The sequence below is a fragment of the Strigops habroptila genome, chromosome 12, assembly GCF_004027225.2.
Source record: "Strigops habroptila isolate Jane chromosome 12, bStrHab1.2.pri, whole genome shotgun sequence".
In the NCBI taxonomy this organism is placed as follows: domain Eukaryota; kingdom Metazoa; phylum Chordata; class Aves; order Psittaciformes; family Psittacidae; genus Strigops; species Strigops habroptila.
In genome coordinates, this window is record NC_044288.2 from 20158009 (window position 1) to 20176930 (window position 18922).

Consider the following 18922-nt stretch of genomic DNA (forward strand, 5'->3'; position numbering starts at 1 on the left):
TATAGCAAGAGGAAGACTAATCGAACTTTTTGTGATTGGCAAACTGAAAACAACTTAATATGGAAACGACAGAGGGAGAGTACACACACACACCCCATCAGGTTTTGTTTTGACAAAGTGAATTTTGTCTCCGCAGGGACATTTTATATATTTATGTAACTGGAGAACAGGCTGCCTGGGACTTAAAGAAAACAGAGGCTTTAGTACATTGGGAAGGAAATGGGATTTTTCTCTCACTGAATGCAATTACACAGCAATGAAATAAACATGACTATTTTTAAAGAAAGCGACATAAGATAAAATGTGTACTCTGTATATTTGCCTGTTCCCCAACACACAGTCCCCGCACAGGTCAGATCATTGCCATTATGTCAGCACTCTGGAAACAGAGTTGTTTCCAGAGTGCTGACAGATAGGGACAGATGACTGTGCTTTATTTCAGATACTCGCTACTAGCTCCTAAATTACTGTCATAGTCTGCTAAGGAAAAGCATACATTTGACATTACTGAGCTGCATGACAGGCAGGTCACTACAGAATTTATTCCTCGCACATTCAGGAGCGAGGCATATTTGCCAGTGGAGACACCTCTACTTCTCTTTGCCAAGACCATTAATGTGAAGGGTTAGTGTCCTGATACATTGCAATGATACTGCATGAGTTTTAAAAGTTAAATCAAATGTTACAGTACATTACATCAGCTGAAATGACATGTCCTGCTTATGTCTTAAAAAGTGGCTTATTCTGTAAAGTATGGCTCTACTGAGAAGTTACTTTATAAAACTGGTATCGGTTTCTACATGACATTGTGATGATAGAGTTGCTTCATATTTTCTCAAGTTACAGATAATTCCTTTTCCCTCAACTTCCGCCTTCAGTTTAGCTGATAGGCAAGAAAATTTTTGCTGAAAGCTTGAGACTTGTGCAGAGACCTGCCCAGCCCTCACACTACCACCAGCTGGTAGTAACATGGAGCTGAACAGCAGCAATTTAACAAGAATTCAGAGACATAATTGTAAAGATCAACTATAGCCTAGTGAGGCTGTATCTCTAGTCTTCCTTTGTAGTCAACCAAGTGGCTCACTCCTCTATTGGTTTCACAGTGATTCAACCCTTTGAATTCTGCAGAGTTGCATTGATTTGCACAGATATGAGATTTGAGGAGGACATCATTCATCAAATTAAAGGCTTCTGCTCTGAGTCACCACTCCACACAAGATTATTCCTCTTCTTTTGTTGGGTTTAGTGTGGTTAATTTTTATATGGTTGGTTAGTTATACAGTAGGGTTTTTACTTTTTCTCTCCAAAGTATATACTTTGGATGTTTAATATGGTTGGTATTTATACTGTTGGTTTTAATACTTTTTTTTTTTTTAATAAAGCTGGTCTTTGTACGAATAGTTTCTAATGCATTTTTTTCATTTTTTAGAAGGTTGGGGTTTTTAGACCATTGGGGGTTTGTATTTTTAATATGGTTGCTTTTTAAACAGCTGAGGTTTTTGACAAGGTTGGGGCTTTAGATCATTGGTTTTTTAGACAGTTTGTTCTTCTGATTCTGGTTTTTTTTTTAACTTTTTTATATATACAGCTGGGTTTTCTTCTACTCTTTTTTAATGCAAGTGGGTTTTTTATCACTTGGGTCTTCATATGTCTGGGTTTTCATACATTTTTTTAATACAGTTGAAGCTTCAATTGCAGCACCAGCTGAAGGAGTCCATTTCTATAGTGTGCATTTTGATAGCAAATGCCATGAGCTCCTCTAAAACCTTTTCCCCTCATTTAGAAAGATAAAAATGAATTAATTAGGTAACATAACATCTATGGTTATCTGCTGGGATAAAGTAATTTCCATAATACAGACGTTTAATTAAACAAATTTATACCCACAGAAGCACATCCAAAGTAACAGATGTATTACAAAAGACTGTGCTATTATCGAGAATACAGTGACTGGAAAAACGTCAATACTGTCAATAGCGGCATTATTAAATTCTTTCAATGTCAGTGCTAAGGTGAGAGACCAGCCCTGTGTAATTCCAATACAGTAGTCTCCCATTTTCCTTCTGCCTTTGGGGAGGGACCGCAGAGTACCCAGTACATAACCAGGCCACTACTCACGCTCAGAAATGCACTCAAAAAGTGAATTTTGACCCAATTAGTATGGATGATGGCTACTTTATGGTGAAACTCAGGCAGTTTAAACCCAGCTAGTGTTTCAAGACTTAATGAGAAACACAATGCGAGTACTTTGACCTTTCCATTTAAACTGGTTTTTTTCTTCTTCAAAGCTTACATGCATATCAAAATTTCTTGTCAAAATCACAGACTACCTTCTAATTAAAAGTTGGGATAATATAGGGATCAATTCATTTGGAACAAAAAAAGAAATGTTACATTTGCAGTAGAGCTTATTAATAATTTAACAGGGAAAAAAATATCATGCATTCTGCTCATGGGAAGTGAGAAGTGCAGTGATTTTTAAAATGTAGATTTTTGATTACTGAATTAAATGATCTAGAACTGAAAACTAATGTTTAAAGAACAAGAAACTTTGTTTTAAAATACAATCCTCATTTTAAATTATTTGCACATCTGAGGCCCACTGAAAGCTGTTGCTATTCACCTAATTAATGAGCCATATATATTTGAACATCTGTATTTCACTCTTCATTTATTTTCTTGCTCATCCATTTGGAGAAAAAACTCTTGAAAACATTTTAATGAATATCCATTCAGTGGATAAAATAGCAGTTGTCTGGTAAAGGATCATTTATTATATGTACGGTTTGCAGCTGAACGACCTTCTGACAACACCTATTTTCTGTCCTCTACACCACCAGCTCATGAATATAGTATGTTGTACATTCTAAGGTATGTAAAATTCAATTCAACTGCCTCAGAGTGGAACACCATTGACTTTGTTCAAATGCTACACTAGGAGATGCTCTGGATAAACTCATAAACTAAGTATTGCTCATAGCTGGCTACTGCAAACTATACATAAGGTGAAACAACTTATCATTCCTTGCTCTCATTGTGATTAAACAGGAGATACCAGCAGGCTCTGCCTGTCACTCTTTCCTCTCTACCATTCTAGACCACAGACTCTTTAAGAAAGATATATACATTTAACTATAAGGCACATAGCAGCTTTTGGGTTAGGCTTTGTTTTGTTTTGTTTTTCCCTCTGAGTGCAGTCACTGCACCCTTTTCATAGTTACTGAGTACAGACAACAGTTTGCAGTCTTGGTGGAGATAGATCCTGCCACTGACATCAGTCACATTGCCATCCTCAGCAGGAGCCTCTTACTGACCTGCCTTATTGACATTTTGACATTTAAAATGCTATAAACAAAGGATAAATGCTTGGTAAATATCTCCTGGAAGTATTAGAAATGTTTACAGATAATAAAATTAGCCATCATGATAGTATCAGACAGGAGGAGAAAAAAAATGGATTTACATATATTAAACAGAAGTTTAATACTCGCAGTGCCCAAAACAAAATTGAGAGAAGAAATTTAACAAAATCAGTCATATTTTACAAGCATGTAATCCTGAGCTCTATGTTTAACAGCATGTATGACAGTCTGACTATCATAAACTTGATGCCATACATGAATGTACTTAAGGACCATTAAAACAAACATCAAAACATGCTATTTCAGCTTGACTTAGTTAAATTTTCATACTTACTAAATTCAGTAGGCACATGCATATTTTACGTGTTTCAATGAAAGCCTGGCATCTCTCGTTTAATTTCTTCTAAGCCTACAGTAATGAAATGAGTCTACTGCCAGAATTTTTCAGTCACTGAGTGACTGAATTGTAATACCATAAAAGTTTGGAAAATATCTGCCAAGATAATTTACTCAGTTATCTAACAGCTAACAGGAAATGAACATGCGAATCAAATGGCTTCCTGCAAGGAGCAATCCAAGGGAGATTATTTGTGCTAGAAAAACAAAATGTTTCTGAACACTAGAGAAAGGGTTGAATACTCTGGGCATCGACTCCAACTATGTTGTTTCACTGCAACCCAGGCTGTCAGACGTTTGCTCTATTTTCCCTGCTAGAGGCATTACACGCATGTCAGCTTAGGGGAGTCAAGGATTTCAATCCTTGTCTACAAACCAAAGTACTCCATCCACTTTGAAATATTTACTCATAGAAATTTATATTGCAAGGTTTAGTTTGCTCAATGGAGAGACACAGGTTAAAGAAAAATCATGTCATTTTCAGCCCAGAAGACGACTCCAAATACTCAGTACAAAATACAACCTTATATTGCTCTTCCAGCCATGTTACTTCTAAATGTTTTTGTCATGCAATGAACACGAGTCAGAAATATGAAAAATTAATCATTTTTGAAAAAACTCACTATTGAGGCTTTTCTAAGCATGTGTTCAAGAGACACGAAGGCTTTAATCAAAATACAAGCATCAAGAAACTAGGATTAGGGACACAATTTAGCACTCTAACCTAAACAGACTTAATCCATCCCAGTTCTGTCTGCGCTGCAGTGACATATTAAATACCTCAGCCACGTACCACTGTGGATACACTTTTGCCAATATCAAGCTGACTAGTATAAAATTAATTAAAAAATAATATCACATTCTGGTCCCCTTATGGGGTAATTTAAATGATTACATGTTTTGGGCTTAAAAGGTCAGAGATTGAGCATGCAGCAATATAACAGTCCTATTACTGCATGTCTGTCTGATCTGAGCATCTCCTATGGTATGTGTGGAAAAACATAATTGCTTGACATGTTCTAAAATAACTTTATGAAAGAAATGCTGACTTTACGAAAATTAATGTTTCACAGGAAAGCATTAAATTTGTTGTTATTTTTACAGTAACAAAACTCACAAAAATAAATCTGTTCTGGTTGAAATGTTTTGTTTCAGCTTTACAATTCTGATAATAAATTGCAAGAATAAGTATATTACTTGAGTTGCTACAATAAAATTCAAGACAACTATACAATAAGAATTCCTCTAATGGCTATATTCATATTTCTGAGGGTGGTTATTTTCATTCTCATTTAATGTGAAGTTTTTGTTCTCTGTCATTCACCAAGTGAAAAAACAGGGTAAATGTACAGTCTAAGCTATGATCAAGGTATAGAAAGAGTAAGTTTTCATTTAGATCCATCATAGTCAGTTTATATGTTATTAGGCAGCATAGAAGCAGTTCAATCAGAAATTTACACTAACTGGTGAAATTGTTATGTATAAATAAGAATAGCAATAAATAAATATAAATAAGAATAAATAAATAGAAAAATAAATAACTATAAGAAAAATTCTTATGTATAACAATAAAAATTATTATACATAATAAAATAATTACATTTATCAATTGCACACAATATATTTATTTATGTGCAGATATAATTACAATATAATTCCAATAATACATAATAAAATTATTATATATAATAAAACATTATGTATAATAAGAATAATATGTAACATTTATACATATTCTTATATATAAATAAGAATAAATAAATAATAATTTGTACAAATAAACTCGTACAAAACTGTAAGGTACACAGACAGGTATTACAAGTTTCTTATTTTAGCGAAGTCACTTGACTTGGGACCAAACCTCTGTTCAGCCCCTCACTTGTAACACATGGAAATGCTTTTGCTAAGGAGAGGCATTTTGTCTAACTTACTTACCTAATACTTGGTTGTTCATTTTAAAGCTTTCGTTTGTTTGTTTCAAGGATAATGTTTTTGCTGGAATGTATTTTATTTCTATTAACAAACAACACTAATATGCAAGAAAGCTACTATTAGTACTAACTGACTAAATGAAGTAATAAGTGGGTTTGAAAAATTCTGTGTCAACCAGTATTTTATAAATCATGAAGGTATACTGCCATTAGTAAATCAGATGTTTATTTTCTTAAGATCTTATATTAATAATTTATTTCTTAACAAGTTAGGAAAAATATAGTTTGAGAATAATATAATCATCTGCAAAACCAGTAGATAATTTGTATAAATACACACATGTGCACACAGAAAATCACTCAGCTATTCTTCTGCCACATATAATTTCATAAACTTACAGCAAGCAAATTCTCAGGCTTGCAATATGTGATATTTTAAAGATTATTATATATAGCTATTCATGATCAAAATGATATCTAATTCTGGGAAAAGTCATTAGTATTGTAATTAGATTGTCAGTCACGAAAGTGTCTAATACAGTCACTAGCAGCAACCTAGCAGAGCTGTACTGTTGCTTAATTGGTTTCCCTCCAACCAAGATTTTCCATATTGACCTTCAGTGAAGGATTGAGCAGTCATTAAACCACCACATAATATATGTCAATCCATTCAGACCTTTTGATACAACACCAGATGAACACTGGCTTTGGAAAGAGGATGCACTGAAGTTCCAGTCTGCAACCCAGCAAAAGAACATCTGTTTCTTGGTCCTCTTTGGACTTTATAACCCTCTGGGGACTTCTGGCAGACAAAGTGATGGAACGAAAAATGAACCAACCCAGTACAACACCACAACTCAAATCTGTGTCAGAAATAGACCTGAACTATAACTTCCCCCTCCTTTAATCATATGCTATGACACTGTCTTTGTTACTTGACAGCTGAAAGTAGAGGCAAGCAGCTTCCTTCTACTATTGCTTTACATTCAAAAGGTAGGCGGGCATAAAAATTACTGTCTCTGTCCCTCAGCCTGTGGCATCAATCTGTTTGTGCACATTGAGATTGATTTTCCCCATACTTTTTGAATGGACAGCGGGGTACATTAACAAAATGAATACGATCATAAGCATGAAATATTACTCTGATAACCATTTGCATTCCTGGAGTAAATGTTATCTTGCCAGAAGATATACTCCATTTTTCAGGTTTTTATAATTCAACTGCAATACTCATATTAGGCTGAACTTGACATACAGATCTCTGCAGGAAAGTGTTTTATACATTTTCATAAGCTATAGGAGTTTAAGAAACAAAAAAGCAGATGTGTTCTTTGCAGTTGTTTATCACTTACAAATACTTGTTTGAAATCCCTTGTATTTAGGGGCTTGAGAAAAAGCCACCATAAGAACAGCAGAGTTTATTCTACTGCCCTTGCAAAGCTCAAGTGCAACTGTTGAATTACAAAGCAGGAAGGAAATCCTGGCTGATTAAGTCAGTGCCAAAACTCTTGCAAGAACTGCTTGTTTACAAATGATCCAACTTATTACCAAACTCTGTAGCCTTGTCTGTTCATTTGCATCTCTCTTGCATAGCAGCTTTATACCACACCAAGTTGTATTTTGTATTACACACTATTTTCCATAGAGATATCAAAAAATATAAAGTATTCTATTTCTCTGAAGTTCTTATTGGGGAAAAAAAATCTTTTCAAAATAACAACAAAAGGAACAAAATTTTGCCTTACAATATTAATTTTAAATGCAAGTGAATATAAGAAATTTTATCCCCCAGGCTCTGTTCTGTAGGAAGTAAAACAGCCCACAAATTTGTCATCTGCCTTGATTTTCAATTACATATTTGAGCCACATTTGTCTTTAAAAGGATAGTCAGGTGTCTAATTCATTCCCAGTCCACAGCAATCCATCTCAAATAGTTGCTGTTTGGAGAGTTGTGAAAGTATGCCTTAGAAAACCACAAACCTAACATGAAAGCCCCCACGGAGGCTGAAGTAACAAAGGAGATTGAAGTATTAATAGACACTGCTTCATTTCGGTCCCATTCTGTCATATCAGTTTTTTCCATACATACAGGAAAACCACCGAGCTGTAAATTAGTTTGAGGCATTGCTCAACTGCACACATAGCTGCATACCATCACCTATGTCAGTGCACACCCAAGATGACCGTTGCTCAAAAGCAAACAAGTGACACCAGCATGTCATAGGAAATGTTCTGCCGTGTGCTGGGGAACATGGATGATGGTATCTAGGCAACAAAGATTTTGAAAAAGAAAACATTGTGGAGGTTCTTTAAAGGTTCTTACAATCTTTACAGCTTTTATAGTTCTGGGTTTATTTTACCACAGAGCAATTCTGAAATAAACAATCTTGGCTATCAGGTAAGGAAATAGAAGCAAAGAATGATCAGTCACACAGTGTATGGAATACTTCTCATAGCTGTCAAAATGTAGACTTGATACAGTTTTTCCATGATCAAAAGTTGCTCTCAAAGTTAACTGTTTCAAACTGGAGACTCTGTAAAAGCCTTTCATGTTACCTGTGCACGTGGTTAATGAACTGATTTTTCACAATTACTATGCAGCAGTAGAAAAAGTTGTTTTGCAATATAAATGCAGCTTACCTATTTTTTTGGATCGCAGGGCATAGCCAAGACTGACTAGTTTGAATGAAACACAAGAGGGCTTGTGAGATACAATGTCTAGAAATAGGACTCAAAGCCAACTTTTGAGATAGAGAAAAGTTGTTACTGAACTTCTGCTCATTTTATAGAGATAATTTCACATCAGAAATAAATAATACAGGGGAGTCTGCTGGGAGTCTCCAACTCCTCAGCTATTTGACAATATGCCAGCGGGCTACCTGCTGAAGACAGCTTGAGTGATTTCCCCAGAATTAACCAGTATAGCACCACATTCTACCCAAGTCACAGCACAATGTGACTTGGCAGGGATTCAGAAAAGCCATTAAAACAGAACAAAAAACAAGAAAAAAACCAAGGAAAAAAAAAAAAGTAAGCTGTCTTCATTTCAAATATTCTCAACTAAATAAAGGTTCAAAAATAAAGAAATAAATTCCTTGCTACTTCTCTACTCTGTTGTGCCTGATACTATTCGGGACCTCAGGTCTCAGAAAGCCCAGCACAATAAGTGACTAACATCTATTATATGTTGTTTGTTTTCTTTTTTCCCTACAGGAGCGAATGGATATGCCTTAGGAAAGGATTCTTTTGTTAAGAAGTAATTTTGGGTTTGGATTGCCTTTTGGCTACCTTTTGCTTTAGTTTTACCTGTGGCCTTTGCTGAAGGCTGGCTACGCGTGTTGATGGAACATACTGCCAGTATTGTCAGGTAACTTTAATACTATTTGAGACCTAAAAATTTTCAAATTTTTTCTTCATCTTCCGTTTCTAAGAATAAAAGACAGCTCATATTGTGCGTAGGTTCCTGCTCATGACAGTCCAGGCTGTTAACAGATTGCTAATCTGATAACTGATCTATTAAAAGATCTTGAGGAGACAATTTCCTCTTGCTTTCCAACTACAACTTGGGAAACTTATTTCCCTATATTGAATCATTAATAGTACAAATTACTGCCATGGTACCTAAAAAGATAATGTTCCTTAACTCAGTTCCACACATACAAAAAGTATTCAATCTGCCTCCTCATAACCACTGCCAAGGATCATAACATAATCTGTTAAGATACAATATCCTAGACTGGGGAAGTTTTCTATGTGAGAGGATAACAAAACACACCAACTTATGTTGGTAAAAGTAAACACAAGCTAGGAAGTTGACAGATGAAAAGAGTATGGCACCAGCAAATGTTCCTGGCTATGCGACGTATCTTTAATACTATATTTGATAGGTGGACAGGTATAGACAGAGGAGCCTATACAGAAACAGCAGCTGCAGATAGAAAAAATCACTAAGAAATTAGTTGTTCTCTACTCATTTAATACTACAGGGATATTATTCTTGAATTCAGTTTGTATTATAAAATATCATTAGTCCTAACAAGGCAGAAGAACTTCTAAGAAGCCTTTCCATCAGTCATCTTTTTTATGTAAATGTAGAGAGAAGTTACTTCCCACAACAACATCAAGTAATTATTCCTCAGTGTCAAAAGAAGCTACCACCCACTTTTTTCTCACAAAGCCCAGATGAGTTTGGCGATTAAGCCATCTCAGCAAGCCTGGAAAACAGATGTATTATTATATTCCTACTAAAGCAATTCTTAGGGTCCCAGAAACAGGGTAGAATTCTGCTGTACTAGGTACTGTAGAAAAAGCAAAATGAGAAAATGCTTCCTTTCCTGAAGTTGCATAGAATTGCCAGATTATTTGATAAATATAGGATGACAAGACACCTCTTGGAAAAACACATTAAATTATCTCTCTTTCTGCTAGCCCTTATTAGACTGTTGGGGTCCCATAGATGGAATCAGTGGCACCAAGTTCCCGAGCTGTTACTGCTCCCCCTGCTTATCTGCTAATACACTCAGAAGGGGAACACGCGCAGACTGGCTGAGCCACTCAGTTGCAGCAATAGGTAAAGGCTTCTCCCCTCATCTAGCTTCTGCACCAGCCTGAAAATTACATTTTTCTCTCTCTCTCGAAATCATATTACCCCATAACAGAGCAGCACACCTATGCAGCAGATGCTGTTGAGAGAAGCCACCTCTCCTCCAAAATTCCTGAACCAGCACAGGCTGAGGGTACAAGTAATCAGCCAGAGTAAGTCCTTCTACACACACAATTTATATTTAACTGAAAAATAGCCCCAAAAGTGAGAGCAATAATGATCTCTAATCCCACTTGCTTTGTAAAGTCCCTTCCTAAAATAAAACCAGTGAATCAAGAACTCCTAGCTTTCTGTCTAAATATATTTTGAGGACGGTAAGCTTACAGAGCACTTAGAAAGTTAATTAATGTAATTAATAAGGATAACACACGAAACCTGAATAATAAGCACTTGTGAGATAAGTACTTCAATTAACCAAAGGTACAGACTTACATGTTAGTGACTCACTGACTCACCCAGTGTCAAAAAGGTAATATTACATGACAGTGCTAAACCCCGATTCTTCATTACTGCAGTTTCTCTATTGCTCCAGTTGGTTGACACAGCACTTCAGGCCTCTAGAGCTGTGGCCAAATATGGGTTTTGAGTACCCCGATAATTTTTAACATGTACTAAAGTAGAAAGAATTATGTTTACTCTAGCCAACATTCTGTATATTTTTTTTTTTAATAGAAAAATAAATTCATTGCTGAAATGTCAACATTTCTCTACATGCTTTTGGTATGCTAAACCAAACTGCAGTAAGGAAGAGAAATATCTTTTTATTAAATGCTTCTCTAAAGATGACAAATAGTAAGTAAAAGGATGTGAACTAGTTGTCCATCAAATGATTTAATGAATAAGAAACAGAGACAAGAAAACTAGAAACTGACAGTTCCTCAAGTGACTGTATTACCAGCAATGCTTGGCCAATAAAAGGTTAATCGGGCAGGAGGAAGCAACAATATTTGTGCTGCGATTCATGTGAGGGATCATTAAGAATAAAAACTGTCTAATTCCTATCAGAGCATACACAGACTGAAAAGATATCATGTGAACTGCATGACATGGTATTAATGGGTCAGAGAACATACACAGCAAGGTTATCAGAACACAGATAAGGTTGCAGATGCTGAATACATAACTTTTCTCACAAACAGGGAAACTGTGGATGGTATGCAGAAGAGTCTGAGATTCTGATCAAATCCCACCAAAAAAAAGTTGCACTGACTTTAATGAACTCTGTCGAACTATCTCTGATCTACTTAAAGGAGCATCTTTTTAAGTACAAGCTTCAGATTTAAGCTGGCATAGGAGAATAAAATTCAAAGAGCACAACAGAAAATAAAGATGACTGCCTAAAGCATGTAGCATCTCACATCTGGTTGGGTTAACCATCCTGTGACTGATGACACACATTGGACTGTAGGCAATGAACTGAATTTTGTCAAACAAAATCAGCCAACAGGAGAATTTGAGCAAAGACCTTTAGAACCAAAAGCATGAAGTATTATCTTCTCAGACAAAGCTGTATTGTTATGTAAGCAACATAAAGCAGAAATGTTAGCACAAAGGTTAACCTTACTGGAATAAAACCAACAACAACCTCAGAGCACAAACTCCACTATATATTCACCAAATCCATTGCTACATCCACACTAGGATTTTAGTTTCGCTTGCGAATGCACTTCTGAAGCAAAAACTGGTTATTGCAACCTAGCATGCTTTGGCGTGCATTGCAGAATCCTTTCAGAGTGTACAAACTCTATTTCTTTTGCAGAAAACCAAACTGGAAGACAATCCTTGAGGAATATGCTCAGCTAACACACATCCAGTTCATGGCACAGACAAGAGCTAGGTCAAGGTAAGATCCCCAAACAAGTATAATGTTACATGAGTCCTCAACACTGTTTCCTTTCTAGCTCCAGTGCTATCAAACCGTGCTACCTGTTAACAGCCTACAGGTGTCATAAATATATATACAGATTGCATCTGGAGAATCTTCCCAACACATCTTAGAGTACATCAGACTTGGATGTAGCAGGGTGAGGGAGAAGAGAGATATCTGTTGAACCAGTAGTAAAAAACCCCCAAACCTTCAACTTGAGTTTAAAAGAAAGAATACAAGTGGAAATGCAAAAAAAAAAAAAAAAAAAAAAAAAAAAGGCAATAAAGAGCTTCAAAGGAAGTGTGAAAAGTGCACATCTGTCCCTTGCATTTCTTCCCGCGACAGAGTTCAGTCATGGAAGACATCTATACTGCAATACCTGATAGCTGTTACAATACCCAGGCTTCAATTTCGCCTGAAAGCTGAAACAGATATAATTTAAAGAAATTTGCTTGCCATTGGCTACGGATTCAAAAGAATTCAGGTCCCTATCCCACAGGAGAGACAGTAAGTGTTTTAAAACTCCTTAGGCTTTCATATGAGATTTAAACCAAAATAAACCAAAACATAAACAGCCCTAAAGCTAAGCCTAACATGAACTGTAATATTAATAAACTCTTACTTTTAAACAATCAAAAGGCTTTAATTGCATGTAATATTTGAAAAGATCGAACGCATGTATCCAAGCTAGTCTTTTCTTTCATTCTGTTTCTCGGTTTAGGAAATGGGCAGTTTATTCTTAACTCTAGTACGGCTGGTTTATAGCTAAAAGCTATTTCTTTTGGCCTATATTAAATGATGTTTACTTGAAAAAGTCAATAAAGTATACCCAGGGAAAACTGAAGTATGAAACAGATTTCTTACAGTGGAAAACCATCAGATATCCTTGACAGTAATTTGCCTTCTTATTGACTGTTTCAACCCAAAGGTCAAGAGATGAATGAGTCCTGAAACACTTAGCTATGGGACTTCTTTCAAATCCAGATACTCCCCAGATTTAGTCCTGTATTAGTCTATTGGAGTCTTCAACAGTATGTGAAAGAGAAAATGGCTCAGTTGCTCTAAGAAGGCAAGGGGAAAGATTTAAGTTTTGCTTTTTGTTTCATACTTAATTCTGACCGTAGACAAAAGCACACAAATTAACACTATTTTAAGCCACACTTGCCTAAAAACACTAGAAATTAACTCATGTAAATAGAGAATATAGGAAAAACATCACTGAGTTCCAATAAAATTTCTTCCAGAAAGGCCAACTTATTTTTCCATTTCATTGTGCTGTTAGACACACTCAATAAGTTTAGAGACTACAGACATCTTTTATACCATATTAGAAAGGTACAGATGAGATAAAACTCGCAGAAACATCATATTACTTCAATTCATTCCTTAATAAAGTTGTCATTTTATGTATTGTAGTCTCAGTAGTCATGATCCTTGGAAATAAAAGTTCATTGTTGTTCAGACCTCTTGCTGCATTTTGTATATTTTATATATTTTTCTTGCCCCGACTAGGAATTGGAGCAACAGACTTTAAAATAAATCTACAAGAGGTCAAGAAGGTGCTGTAAATTATTTCTAGATGAATAGTTTGCAGCTAACCACTGGCATTTGAAAGGACATTTGATGAGAAGGGAGTCCAAATACAGCAAAACCCCAGTACACTGCACATCTCTGAGAAGAAAAAGAGTAGCTGAAATATGAATAGCTAGAGTTTATTACAGATTATCTGATGGTAAGGGGATGCCCTTAGACTATTTTTATACCTCAAATTCATCTGCAATATCACCATTCTTTAAAGAAAGAGATAAAGTAGCTCATGTTTCAGATCACCACATTATGTCTTCTTTTTGAGATGGTTGGATATTGCACAACAGTGTTTAGAAACAATGACATGACATCTCTAAGTTTTGCTGTGTGGCAGCATGCCCAACAAGGAGTTTATGAGATGGGACACCAACTCTGTGGCAATCCATCAGGCTCATTGCTGCAATCCCCAAAGCCCAAGAGCCTGAAATGGAAGTTTTCTTAGGCTTCTCCAAAAAGGAATATTTTGAATATGTGCTTTCTCTGAATAACTTCTCAACCATGACTATTTTCATTTGGGAGACAGAGAACTTCAGCTTTTTTTAAGTACTGTTATCAATCTTCTCCTATATAAAACATACACATAATATTTAACTGTTTGTGCTCCATGCTGTATGAACTATTCTTCTCTAAAAATTATGAAGCCGCGGGAGAAAAGAGAGAACCCTCTGGTACAACTTAAATTAGCAAAATACCACAGTACCTAGAATGTACCTTGTTGGACAACAAGGCATATACATTTTTTGTGAGTACTTAAAATACTCTCTATACTCGTGAAAAAAATCAGGATCAATTCCCTGGGATATTTTGAATAGAACAATGATAACATATAACACTGAATATTGTTCATACTAGATAAGCTGCTCAGATATATTAACCTAGAGATGACAGGAGTCACCTTGCTGCATACTGCAGATATGCTGCAATAGTGACCCTATTGTCTGATCACTGGTATATTATAATGATAAACTTCTGAAGGGTGCTTGGAGTTGCTTCTGTCCTTCAAAACATTTGCTGAGAAACACTGTGAAGATTTGCAGTTAATCTATGCCAAAGGCATTATGAAACCTATATGTAATTCTTTAGGGATGAGTGTTTAGATAACACTCTTAAGCTGGTTTGTACTTCTAGTCTATTTTATGTCCTGATGCTCTCTATAGAAACAATCTAGCTGATAGAATCAATGAAAAGAGGTACAAAATTGCTGATGACACACTGCTAAGTAGCAGTTCAAATAATTTAAGATGACACAGGAAGGATTATGAGGGACTTAGCTATTGAAAATTACCCAGTGTTTGTTGGCATTCAGGGTAGATGGCTACAAAATTAGCTGAGGCATTTGAAATAGCAGTTGAAGGACACAGAGATTTTGGACAATGTCCAGTTAGAAAGCAAACTTTTAACAATAATTAACTGTTACTGAGGAGCCATGTAGGCTAGTACTTGTCTTCGCTATGGAAAAAACATAAAAATTAAACGAGGTAAGTGATTTTTACATGGTTTATGACTTTATTTCAAGGGCATGGATAAAGACTGCGAAAAAGTAAAAGAAAGAAACAAGTCAATGATCTAAAATATATAATGATTTGAGGGTTTGTTTGGTTGTTTTTAATTAGAGCTGTGAGAAATGGTAAATCTAATGCATAGCGACATTCAGGGAGCACAGCCTCACTGCCAGTCCAGTAAAATCCTTTTCTAGTGCTGTGATCATTTCAGTAAACATTAACTCTAGAAATTAGAATCTCTTCTACAGACAAAGGGCAGTAAGTACAACAGATCTTTGCCTCTGTTTACTCAGTAGTGCCTAGATTAGAACTGAGATAATGAGACAATAAAATAAAATTCTTAAAATAGTTTTGACTTGTTGATTAGAAGTAGAATTTACTTCTCTAGAAAGTAAGATTTAATGGGCTGATAATTGAAAAAGCAAAATTTTGGCAACAGAAATCAAAAGCAGCCCTGGAGATTCCTGCCCAAGTATTTGCTTTCTTAGGAAATGAAGCTTTTCTATTTATATACAAACCGACTTGTTGTCAACTATTGTGGAGAAGCTTCTCATCCCAACTGGCAAGTAATCACTAACGAGTTGTGTCCAAACACTGCTAGCCTCTGCAACATAAACCACCAGTACAGCTATTCTTGAAGAATGTCCTAAATCCTGAACTTTCAAACACATGATAGTACTTTCAACATCTGTACAGTGACTTCTAATAGACAGCAATTAAAAAAATTTGGGAAGCTGCTAAATATGCTGCCTTTTGTGCACCAAGAAAAAAAAAAACTATCATTTCAGATGCTGTAAGTTACATTATAAATTTCTATAGAAATTTACGTAATGGATTATGACTATGTGTCATTTTTAGCTGGATGGTTTCTGAGGAGCATAAGCTTTAGGGAAAGTCAAACACCAAAATCCCCAAGAAATACTTTGTCTCGAGGAATAGCTATGATAAAGTTAAAATCAACATTAGAGCCAAGAATATTTTGAGGGCGGATGAGCATGGACATCCATCAGATGTCCAAGTGACTTTTTTTAGCTCAGTGACTCATCTTGACAAGTCTAAACACACTCAACCTGCTTGTAACCCTGGAGCATGAATTTGCAGTAAAAGCTCACTGAGGAGCACATGACCCAGCCTCATAAAACTCCTTCTTTCTGAGGTGAGCCCACAGAGGTGCTGTTGAGCACTTTGAAATGCCCTCTTTTCTGTTCCTGCCCAGGTTAAGCCTGGTCCTTCTACGTGGCTGATATAGGATTTTCTTTCTTAAACATTTACGTAAAATGCCATCAAGTTGTCTGCAAACAGTGAGGGCATGTGGAAAATTCAGTGCTTTTGATAGCCCAACATATTACATGGTAAGCACTTCATTCACTTGAGGTTCTTTTCATGACACAACATAATGTATCATGCCTTACTTGGGTAACAGTATTAGCTTGTGAACACATGCCTTTATTTGAAATTTAAACTCAGATTTCCTTAGGGTTACTCAAGCCCAGCCATATGCATTTCCAGTGGCAAGCATCTCTGAAAGAGAGATGTGGCAGGCGAGAAGTAAGCTAAGGAAGCCCTTTCCAATTCCTTTCCAAGTTGGCCTAAGTTCTATTGGTGTAAACACTGTAAAAGGCATCATCTCAGAAAACATCTGCTAGCTTGGATGCCTCAATGCTAGCAAGTTTAATGCAACCTGAAACACGACATTACAGCCAGAAGTCATAAAAACTTAGAATTAAATATAGTGGTACGAATTGCATTTTAAAATTACAAATAACAGTTCCTGAGGACAAGAATAAAATTATAGCCAAGTTTCCAATTTGTATAAGAAGCTAAAACTTGAAGTAGTCAAAAAAAGAGTAATAACAATATGAGATTGTCATCTGGCCCTCCTTATTTATAAAGTAAGAGGTATAACAGGATGGAGGAAAAGGAGCAATAGGTGACAGACTGCTCCCTTCAATACCTCTTCAGCCTCTGTCTGATGCCCAAACTATGCTCGCCAAGGCAGGCTAGGGGATCCCACAACTCTATGCTCTTACTAGTGTGATTCCTCTTAATTTTTCCATTTGTTCCTTTTTTCTTCTTGCCTTTTTTTCTAGTAGACCTGCCTACCATAATACCAGTTTTGAAAAACAGTTAGGAACCTGTACCTAGAAAGACAGCAAAAAGCAACTTCTCAACTACCTATAAAGTTTTAGGAACTTTCCTGGTCTCCAGTTTGCTGATTAATGTATATTCTGTGTCTCCATTTCTCTGGTAGGGAGACTGAAAGTGAATATTAGCATCAGCTAGAAGCTGCATTTTCATTTCTAATTCTTTTTCTCAGAGGTACACATGCTGATCAGAAGATAAAAGTTAAAAGCATTGCTATAGAAGGCTACATAAGCTATATAAGTTCAACTTATTCAATTTTTTAATATATCTGCAGTGCACTTTGAATGAAACATTCCTCTGAATAGACATCAGAGCAGCAATACTACAGGCAACTGTATGATCCCTTCGTCACCAGTAACACTCCAAGTAAGTTCATAATCAAAATTCTTTGAGACTGAAAGAAGTGGAACAATACAGGACTACACTTGCAGGCACACTGGTGGGTATATAGCTGACATATCCCACTTCTACCTACTGCAGACTCCTGGGGAAAGGCCACAGGGCTTCAGTAGCAGACACCCACAAAGAATGCTTTGAGTTAGCATTGAAATAATCACCTTACAGATATTAAGAAATGAGAAAAAGAATGTTTCTGTCTTTTAAAGGTGCAATCCTCCTTCCCCATGTGGATTTGCTAATACTATACAACCATATTTTATATATACATTTATATTCTAATAGATTCACCTCCTTTAGATTTACACAACAGAAAATAGTTTTAACTGCAGTGGGGAACATTTGGTATTGTGTTGTACTGAAGCATTCTGTTACCATGTTTTATACATGGTAAAATTAGTCTGAATTTAAGTATTTTCTCCTAATTTGAACTCTGAACACCACGTAAACATCCTTCTTCATAAATGGCTGGCTGGCTGGCTGGCAGATACCTGGGACTAGCCTTATTGTCTTACTGTTTGCTTCGAGAACTTTGCAGCTGCAGGTTCAAACTTTCTTACACCTCACATTGTCACAAAATTCCTGTTATTGTACTGTTATACAGAAATAACTTGAATTTAGCTTTAGGAATATCTTTTTCTTTTTTGCTATTGGAACTGCCCATCCCAGTAGTGCTGAACAGTACAGGTACAGGTTTTACTTATGAACCTAGCAATCCAGGATCCATTTGGCCAAATATTAGTTCAAGACACACGTACCACCAGCTGACTACAGTGAGTAAAAACCTACTACCCTCCAGTGAAGAACTCTGAGCTCTGGACCTGGAAAAGTTAGCAACATTAATCCAAATCCTTTGCTCTCACTAAGCCTTTGCTAGACACATCTGCGCCCCCTCTTGTCTTCCACAGCTCCTTCCTGACCTTAAGGCACTGCTACTGCCTCTCCGTTGGATATTATGCTTAGCTCCACAACTAAATTCATTCACTTGCTTCAGTCATGCAACCTTTTTATACATACACTATTCTTCTGTAGTTTGTACTCTTTTTTATCTTTCAGCAAAATGAATTAACATCCCAGAATCACCACACCCATACCAGAGGCAGTATAGTCTCTTTAGCACTCTGCTTGTATTC